Raw genomic sequence first — 8,636 nt, 5'->3', positions numbered from 1 at the left:
AGATAATCTATCCTTAGTTTCTTTCAAGCTGTTATGCTAGTTTTTGATTGAGTTTTTAGTTTCCTGGTAATCTCTTTGAACCTGCTTCACGTATTCTATGTTTTCTCTATTTTCTTCATCAAACAATTCTCCCCTCTTTTTCTGTTCTTCCATTCCACCATCTGCTTTTTCTTAGGTGGTGCTTAGCATTTCTCTAACTATTCTGCTTATGTCTTGCTTCAAGTCATTAATAACTTCATTCCTGAACTCAACTATGAGGCTCTGGAGATAGCGCTTTATCTATTGGTGCCGTGTCTGCTATTGCCTGTTTCTCAGGGTTGGGGGCCAAGGAGCCTTTCTTGTTGCTCCCTCTTCCCATATTCTTTGTTCCTTATATGTGCAAGCATATATAGGAGGCCCAGCTTCCTTCCCTGTTGGCCACAGTCTGATTGAATTGCACTGACTAGGTGTTCCCGCCCACCGCAGCACACCAGGGAGTTACCGACTGGGCAGCCTATTCGGGGCCCACCCCTCCAGACTTCTAGGGTGAACCTCCAGGTGCTGGGACCTGGGTTGTGCTAGCCTACTGGGTCTCAGCCATCAGTGTCACGTAGGCTAGGCACTGCTCACCAATCCCGCTTGAGAGGGGGATATTTGACTGAAGTCACTACAGCGCCCTGTTCTGGCAAGTCTGCCCAGTCCCAAAATGTCCTCTGTTGGAGCCTCCTAGACTGTGGAAGAGTCCCAGTTTCCCTCATTCACCAAAGGTCGATGCATGGCTCCCCACCCGTCCAGCTCTCAACTCCGTTCACCGATTCCCATTCTCAGAGCTTTTACGTGTCTCTCTCCCTGCCAAGCTGATTCAGACGCTGCAGCGGTGGCAGGAAACCCAAATCACGGCTTCCAATGGTGCGGGCTCTAGCTTTCATGCTGAGGCTTTATCTGTTCCTGTTATAGCACCAGGATTGCATTCCCAGTTGGTTTCTCTCAGCCCAGTTTGTTCTTGGGTCAGCAGGGTATATCTCCTCTTGGTTAGGATTCCTCCCTCCGCACAATTCCTGGATTCTAAGCTGGGTCTCAGAGAGCTTCTGTAGCTGCTGCTATCTGTCTGCCATGTTCTCCCAGAAGTCCCTCTCTGAGAAGGTTTTAAGGCAGAGATTTGCAATCTTTTGTGCTGAATAACTTACCAAGTATTGAAGAGAAAACTTGTTCCAAACATTATAGAAGTAAAAGCACAACTTTTTCCAAAAGAGCATTTCTACATATACATACATGAATGTCATTAGCTTACAAATTTTTGAAAACACTGCTTACCACCCAGACTACTTCACCAGACCAGTTTACAGCATTGGTAGTTGACCTCAGGCCAGGTAGACTTATATCCTGAACATAAGTATTTGGTGATTGTTACTTTAAATGAGTGATGTTTGATATTTAGGTAATTTGTAAAACCACTGATCCCATTTATTTGATTAGTGGGTATCTCTTAGGGGTATCTTGGTAGTACATTTCTGTTATGTCATAAGCTTATTTTCAACCTCTTGTTTTAAATAATAGGCAGGTCCATAGAAACTGCTATTCTGGACTGAGAAATTCTAACTTAAAAGTATTTAGCCTAGACCTTGTAGATAAGGAAACACTTTGGTTCTTTTGAATCTGATCATCAAGAGATATAATACAGCCACAAGTACAGCTCAAACAAGTGTGTTCCCTCAATTCATTGGTATCTAAGTGCCCTGATTTTGTCTCACTGTTTTGGCCCGAGTGATACTCCAGATGGTGCTTTGAAATAGCCATGTGTTGCTCAGTGAACTGAGCACCTTCTGAAAACTGCATTGTTAGGTCACTTTTCAGATGTGGGAACACTTTCCCATTCCAAACCTAGATAATATAGTATGGTCACTGGATGTGCACACTTTTTTCTCTGTAGTACTGCAAATTATACCCAGGGTTTGCGCTAAGATACATCCTGTTGAAGTCAGGGTTTGCAAGGGGAACAATTTAATATAGGACACATGATTTATAGGTTGTGTGTGTGTGTGTGTGTGTGTGTGTGTGTGTGTGTGTGCTTTTTATGAGACAGGGTCTGGCTTTGCAGTTTGGGCTTGCCTGAAGCTCACTTTGTAGCCCAGGCTGGTCTTGAACTCTCAATGGTCCTCCTACCTCAGTCTCCAAAATGCTGGAATTATAGGTGTGAGCCACCACACTTGGCTAAAAGAATTCTTTTTTTTTCTCGTACCAGGGATCAAACTCACAATCTGGCTCTGGTGCTGAGAACAGCTGAGTTCATATCAGGAAAGCCAACAGGACAAGCTTCTCCAGGAGAACCAACAGCACCACCTCTTTCTCTCCAGTTCTACTTTTTATTCTGTTGGCAACAAACCTCAGCTGGGTCCTACATATCCAGTCCCATGTTGATTCAATTGAGCTGGATAGTATAAGCTGACCACCAGTTGTCAACCCATTTCACATCCCCAGCTCTCCTTTATTTTTATCTTACTCCAGCGTCTTGAGTTTCCCAGGCTAGCTTTGAACTTGTGATCCTCCTGTCTCAGTATCCTAAGTAATTGGGATTCCAGAAATGTACCAGCATGCCTAGCTCTGAAGGTTTCAAGAAACCCTGTAACATAAGACATGTGAAACTGCTGGCAGTGAATGTAAATTGCATATTTTTATAGTAAACTGATTTTTAATAACTACAGTAGAAGAATACTCTAATATAGTTTAGTAGATACATAAACCAGTAATCTAGTCATTTATTATTACTATCAAATCAAATTTCCCCACAGGAAGAACATTGAACCTAATCATTGAATTTGGTTTGTGCCCAGAATCATGGAAAGAATTAAGTTTGTGAACCAAGGCACCACTGTACATAACTCATGTGCTGTTCTTCTACATGTCTGGCAGCTCAGTAGTTAGTTATCACCAGAACCTTTACTAACACACAAGTAAGGCACTGCACTACCATGTCACAATGACTTCAGTGTCACTAGGTGATAGGTGGTGCTGTTGGTTCTCCTGGAGAAGCTTGTCCTGTTGGCTTTTTGGGTCCATTATTCTCATGGGACCACCATCGTGTGTGCAGTGTGTCCCTGGCAACATCCCAGTGTGGTGTGTAACTGTGCTGAGCTGCCTGACTCATTGTCAGCTTTGTGTTCCTTTCTGTCACCGTGACATTGTGGGATGAGAACTGAGCATGAGATGTAAAGATTTAAGGTCCAGACCCGCTTTTCTACAGATGCGCTTGTGACTCTGGCTAGACATGGAGGTGTTTCATAACATGCCTGAAGTGGCTATGGTAGGGTTACCCTTGAACAGTCTGACTCTGAGTTCTTACTTGCTTCTCTATGCTGTCCTGCAATGGGGGTGCTATTGGCACTGGTAACATACAGTGCTGTTGTAATAATCATGTCTCACTGAAGTGAGAAAAGTATATTAGTTTCCCAGTGCTTGAATGTGTTAAGGTAATTTTCTTTCATTGCTTAAAAAGATGCCTTTTATTATTAAACTTCTATGATAGCTTTTTTTAAAAACTTGGTTTTATGGTTCCACACTCTTTCATCTCATGGCCCATTCCAATCTTTTTGGAGAACCACAACCATCCTGTGCCTCACTGAAAGAGGAGAAATCAGGAGGCTCAGACACCAACCCATTTCCTGTATTTCACAAATGGGTGTGATCTTGTGTAGTACAGTTAACCTCCCTAATGCTCAGGGTCCACACTTACAAAACTTTATAAAGGAGCTCCATCTCCTATCAGATCAACATTAAATTCCTATAGAAGCATGAATCCCACTGCAAACTGCCAATGGGAGGGATCTGAGCTTCTTTCCTTATGAGAGGTGAACATCTGATGCCATGAGGTGGAGCTGAGGCAGTGATGCTAGTGCTTAGAAAGGCCACACATACAGGCAGACTCTAGCAGGGAGACCAGCATAAATCAGTTGCTTATAGACTCATATTGAAACACTATCAGTGAGAGGCAAGTGACAAGATGCATATGGTGACTGACTTTAAGCCAGAATTCAGTGCTTTAGTCCATGAGTGACCTGTCATGTCAATTGCTTTATTTCCCACTTCCATCCATTCCTCTGCCCAACACTGAGCACTTGTCGCGGTCAGAGTTTTAGTAAAGCCCACAAGCTAGCCTCAGCCAAAAAGAGTAAAAAGGAACCATCACTGGAAAGCATCTTTGACAAGAGAAAGACTCAAAATTAGACTAAGACTGCCAACAATAAGAAAGCTGCATTTAAAAGAAAATACTAAACATTCTGCATGAATATGGGTTCATGTCAACAAATGGTTCATAGTCTCTTAACCTAATTTTGTGTAGTATCCTCTTTCCCTAAAAATAAGCCCTAGATAGAAAATAATCCGCCTTGAAAACCAGAGATCAAAAAATGTCAGCCCCAGCTTCTGGGGAGGTAGTGGAATTGTGAGCAACAGAGAAAGAACCTACATGAGATTTGCTGTTCAGACATTAGAGTATAGCAACATGAGGAAGAGAAGAAGGAGTAACTTGGGTCCCCAGGACCCCAGAGGGATCTGAAGTAAGAAGTGACGCCCATAGAGACAACACAGAGGGAAACTTCAATGAAGAAAGAAGAAGAGGACACTCATCCAGGTGTCCAAGAGGTCACCTGAACTCACTAGGTGGATGAGTCCACTTGAACTGCAGATGCGTGATGACTGCCAGCGACCTCAGAGGTCTCCATGGAGAACACCGGTGAACTGCAGCAGACTGCAGCAGCTGGTGAGATGCTACTGTTGGAACTTCCACTAGAGGGCAATTGGCCAGGAGCCTTTTTGCAGAGAGGCCAGCTGAGCTCAGCACTTGGAGGGACTACTGGTCCACCAAGTGGCTCCCAGCCAAGTTCAAGCTTATAGTGGGCATGGGGACTGCAGCAAGCTGGTGGGTCTGGTTCCAGCCTCACGGCTGGAGTACACTCTGAACTTCATGGACACAGAAGTGCAGGCTCACTGAGATCACCTACTAGCCTGCCGTGGAGCTGCTGCTGGCTTGCCGGAACTCGTTGATGTGGATCTGGACTCTATCTGCTCACATTGTCTACCAATAGCAGCAGAGACACAGCTTGAAGTGAATATTGTTTTTCTTCTTTATTTTCTCTTTTATTTCTTGTGGGGTTTTTTTGTTTTGTTTTAGCTTTTTTCTTCATTGTTGGGACATTGTTGTTCTTTTATATGAATGTGAACATGATTTCTAGTCTCTTGTCTTCTGCACAAGTTTCCCGAAGTTGGGTTCACATTTGTCCTCCAGTCTTGCTTTTAATATCCTCCTTTACTTCTATTTCTCTATTTTCCCCTCTAATTCCTTTTAAATTTTCTCCCCCGGGATAAAATTGCCATATTGAGGGCTTATTTACAGCACACAATTTTCTTTTTAGTATATTTTATTTGCTTTTGTTTTAAAGAGAAAAAATTCAAAATAAGACAATAAGAGAGTCACAATGATTGTGTGTTGTTATTTTTAAATTAGTTACTCAGTATACAAGATATTGGAATTTAATTGTCCAATGTTAGCACAAACCTTTCTTTTCAATTAACTAAGAGAAATTAGTAATATAACTATCTTAACAATTTTATATATTGCTTTTCCCTTCCTTTTCTCCATTCCCCCATCCCAGTTTCTTTTTCCTTTTGAAACTTCTTCCTATTTTATAATATCTATTGTACATTTTGGATTTTATTTACTCTTTTGGTTTCTCACACTAGAGAGACACTATGATGTTTACACATGTGTGTCTGGTTTATTTCATTTCTGAGTATGGTCTCTAGTTGCATCCATTTACCTATAAAAGTCTCCAGTTTATCCTTCTTTATGGCTGAGTAGTACTCTATTGTATAAAAAGGTCACATAATTTTTATCCATTTCTTGATTGATGGGCATTTGGGTTGTTTCCAAGATCTTTCTATTACAAATTGTTCACCTATAAACATGGGCACACATATATTGCTATAAGTACAATGTTTTAAATTCTTCTGGAAAGGTATCTAGAATGCGTACAATTTTCTGGTTCATTTTAGATTTTGTTATATAATCACAGGTTTAGCTCATATGGTTAAAGGTGGCAAATTAATAGTTACCTCAGTTTGTCATTTCAGGCTGTGTTTGATGCTATTATTATTGCTGATTGTACCACTTCAGTCAAAGCAACATAATTGTTCTAATCAGTTTTTCTTCCTGGTAAACCAAGACTGATATTGCCTACGGATCATAAAAAATACTGTAGGACAGTGCCAAAGAGCCAGGGACTGGGCCAAGTAGGCAACAATGTCCCATCCTCAACAAATTGAAGAGGTAGGATCTTGCAACAGACTCAAAACTCAAAAGCCAGCTATACCTAGAAGACATCTCTAAAAAGTAGTCATTTTCTAAAGGTTCTAAATACTATCAAAGAAGCTGCTCATCATAGGCTATTTACAAGCATCAATCCAGGAATTAAACTAAAAACACACACTCAAAATAAGAAGACACTTAAACAAATGTAACCCTAGATGTCCAGGCACCAAAGGAAAACTCAGGGAGTGATGAGATGGAATAATCCAAAAGCCACCCACCTGGACTCTCTGAGGTGGTAATGACAAACCAAATGAATGACAAACCAAATGAATTGACAAACCAAATGAGGCATTAGAAAAAGTCATATCAGAAATAATTTCTCAGATAACTACAGAGATGGTGACCATAATGAAAGACATGTTTCATGACTCTGGAGCAGATACAGATTAAAAAAATAGAGCCTAGGAAAACTATGCAAATCATAAATGCTCAACATAGGAAAGAAATGAAGTCCACAAAACAGATTCAAACAGATATGCAAGCAATTGAAAATTCTATTGAAAGTATATGCAGCAGAATGAGCCAATATAAGACAGATGCTCAGATACAGAAGACAGGATTGCAGTTAGTGACTGTGAAAAGAAAGATTTCTTAAAAATAGTAAGGGCCCACAAGAGATCGTTCCAGTATCTGCTAGATGGGGCAAAGAAGAGTAACATCAAATTGATCAGGGTCAAGGAAAAAGCAAGAGATAATGCAAATTACATATTTTTCAGACCTCATGGCAGAAAACTCTGACAGGAAAAATGAGTTTCACATACAGATAAGCAAGGCATATAAGGCTTCAATTAGCCAACACACACAAAAATGTACAGAAAGGCATAATAATCAAGAATAGAATATTAAAACCTGTTGAAGAAAAGAAACAAATCACTTATAAAGGAAAGTCCATCAAAATCATGGTAGATTTCTCAATGTAAATCTTCAAGTCAAGGAGAGCTTGGAGTGAAGTCATTCTCTCTCTCTCTTTTTTTTTTTTTGTACAAGGGATCAAACTCACAGTCTTGCACTTGCCATGCAGGCACTTATGCCACTGAGCTATATCCCTAGTACTTTATTTCTTTTTCTAAAATATGAAACACTTCATGAATTTGTGTGTCATCCTTGTGCAGATGCCATGCTGATCTTCTCCGTGTCACTCCAACTTTAGTATATGTGCTGCCAAAGCGAGTGCAGAGTCCTAAACGAACTCTACAAGTTCAAGTCCTAAAAGAAAATAATCTATGACCCAGATTTATGTACCCCACAAAGCTATCTTTCAAAATTGATGGTGAAATAAGATACTCTCATGACAAAAAAGCAATTGAAGAAATTTGTTACCACCAAACCAGCACTCCAAAGTTTTTTGAAGGATGTTCTATAAAAAAATAATAAGGATTAAAACTCCATAAACCCTAACAGAATGAATTCACCAGGCAAAGTGAACACTTAAGAAGAAGGGGAAAAAGGGGGAGCCAACAATAGTAAAATAACATGACAAAAAGAAGTCAATACATATCAGTTATATCCCATCCATGTTAATGGTCTCAATTTTCCAATCAAAAGAAAAAGACTGGCAGAATGGATCAAGATACAAGCTCCAACAATATGCTGCATTCAAGAAACACATTTAATTCATAAAAAAAATCATAGACTGAAAGTCAAGTTATGGATAACAATACTTCATGTGACAAGAACCCAGAAAAGGCAGAGGTAGGTACTCTGCTTGCTGACAAAGTGGATTTTAAACCAAGACTGATTTTAAGAGAGGCAAAGAAGGTCCTTACATCCTTGAAAAGAGAACAAACCAAGAGAAAGAAATAATACTCATGAACATATATGCACCAAATATCAGTGTAGTCAACTATATAAAACAAATATTAATGAACATGAAAAATCAAATAGGCACTAATACAATTGTATTGAAAGTCTCAATACCCACTGTCACAAATGGAAGATCAATCAGATAACAAATCAACAATGAAATATTAAAACTGAACCAAACTTTTGAAAAAAATGGACTTAGTTGATGTCTGGAAAGTATTCCACCCCACATTACAATACATATTCTTCTCAGCTACACATGGGACATTCTGCAAAATAAACCACACACTCACAGAACATGCTTAAGTAAATGCAACAGAATTGAAATTGTCCTATGCACATTGTCAGAGCATAATGCAATGAAATTGGAAATCAATGGCAAAAGAAACCACAAGATCTTAGTAAATGCATGAAAATTAAATAACACCCTATAAAACAACCAATAGATCACAAGTGAAATTAAAGAAGAAATTAGACAGCTTCTACAATT

General features: G+C 39.8%; 1 non-coding gene across 1 annotated transcript; it reads right to left on the bottom strand.

Annotated features, from left to right (window-relative positions):
- Positions 1-7,410: 7,410 nt before the first annotated feature.
- LOC111754717 (U6 spliceosomal RNA) lies at positions 7,411-7,517 on the bottom strand. The gene has a single exon (XR_002789386.1). It is a non-coding gene; the product is annotated as a U6 spliceosomal RNA (small nuclear RNA).
- Positions 7,518-8,636: the final 1,119 nt, after the last annotated feature.

Source organism: Cavia porcellus, unplaced genomic scaffold, assembly GCF_034190915.1.
Source record: "Cavia porcellus strain 051 isolate PalLab524CR breed Dunkin Hartley unplaced genomic scaffold, mCavPor4.1 scaffold_10, whole genome shotgun sequence".
NCBI lineage: Eukaryota > Metazoa > Chordata > Mammalia > Rodentia > Caviidae > Cavia > Cavia porcellus.
The sequence above is the reverse complement of the archived record's forward strand: the minus strand, read 5'-3'. Positions and strand labels throughout refer to the sequence as shown.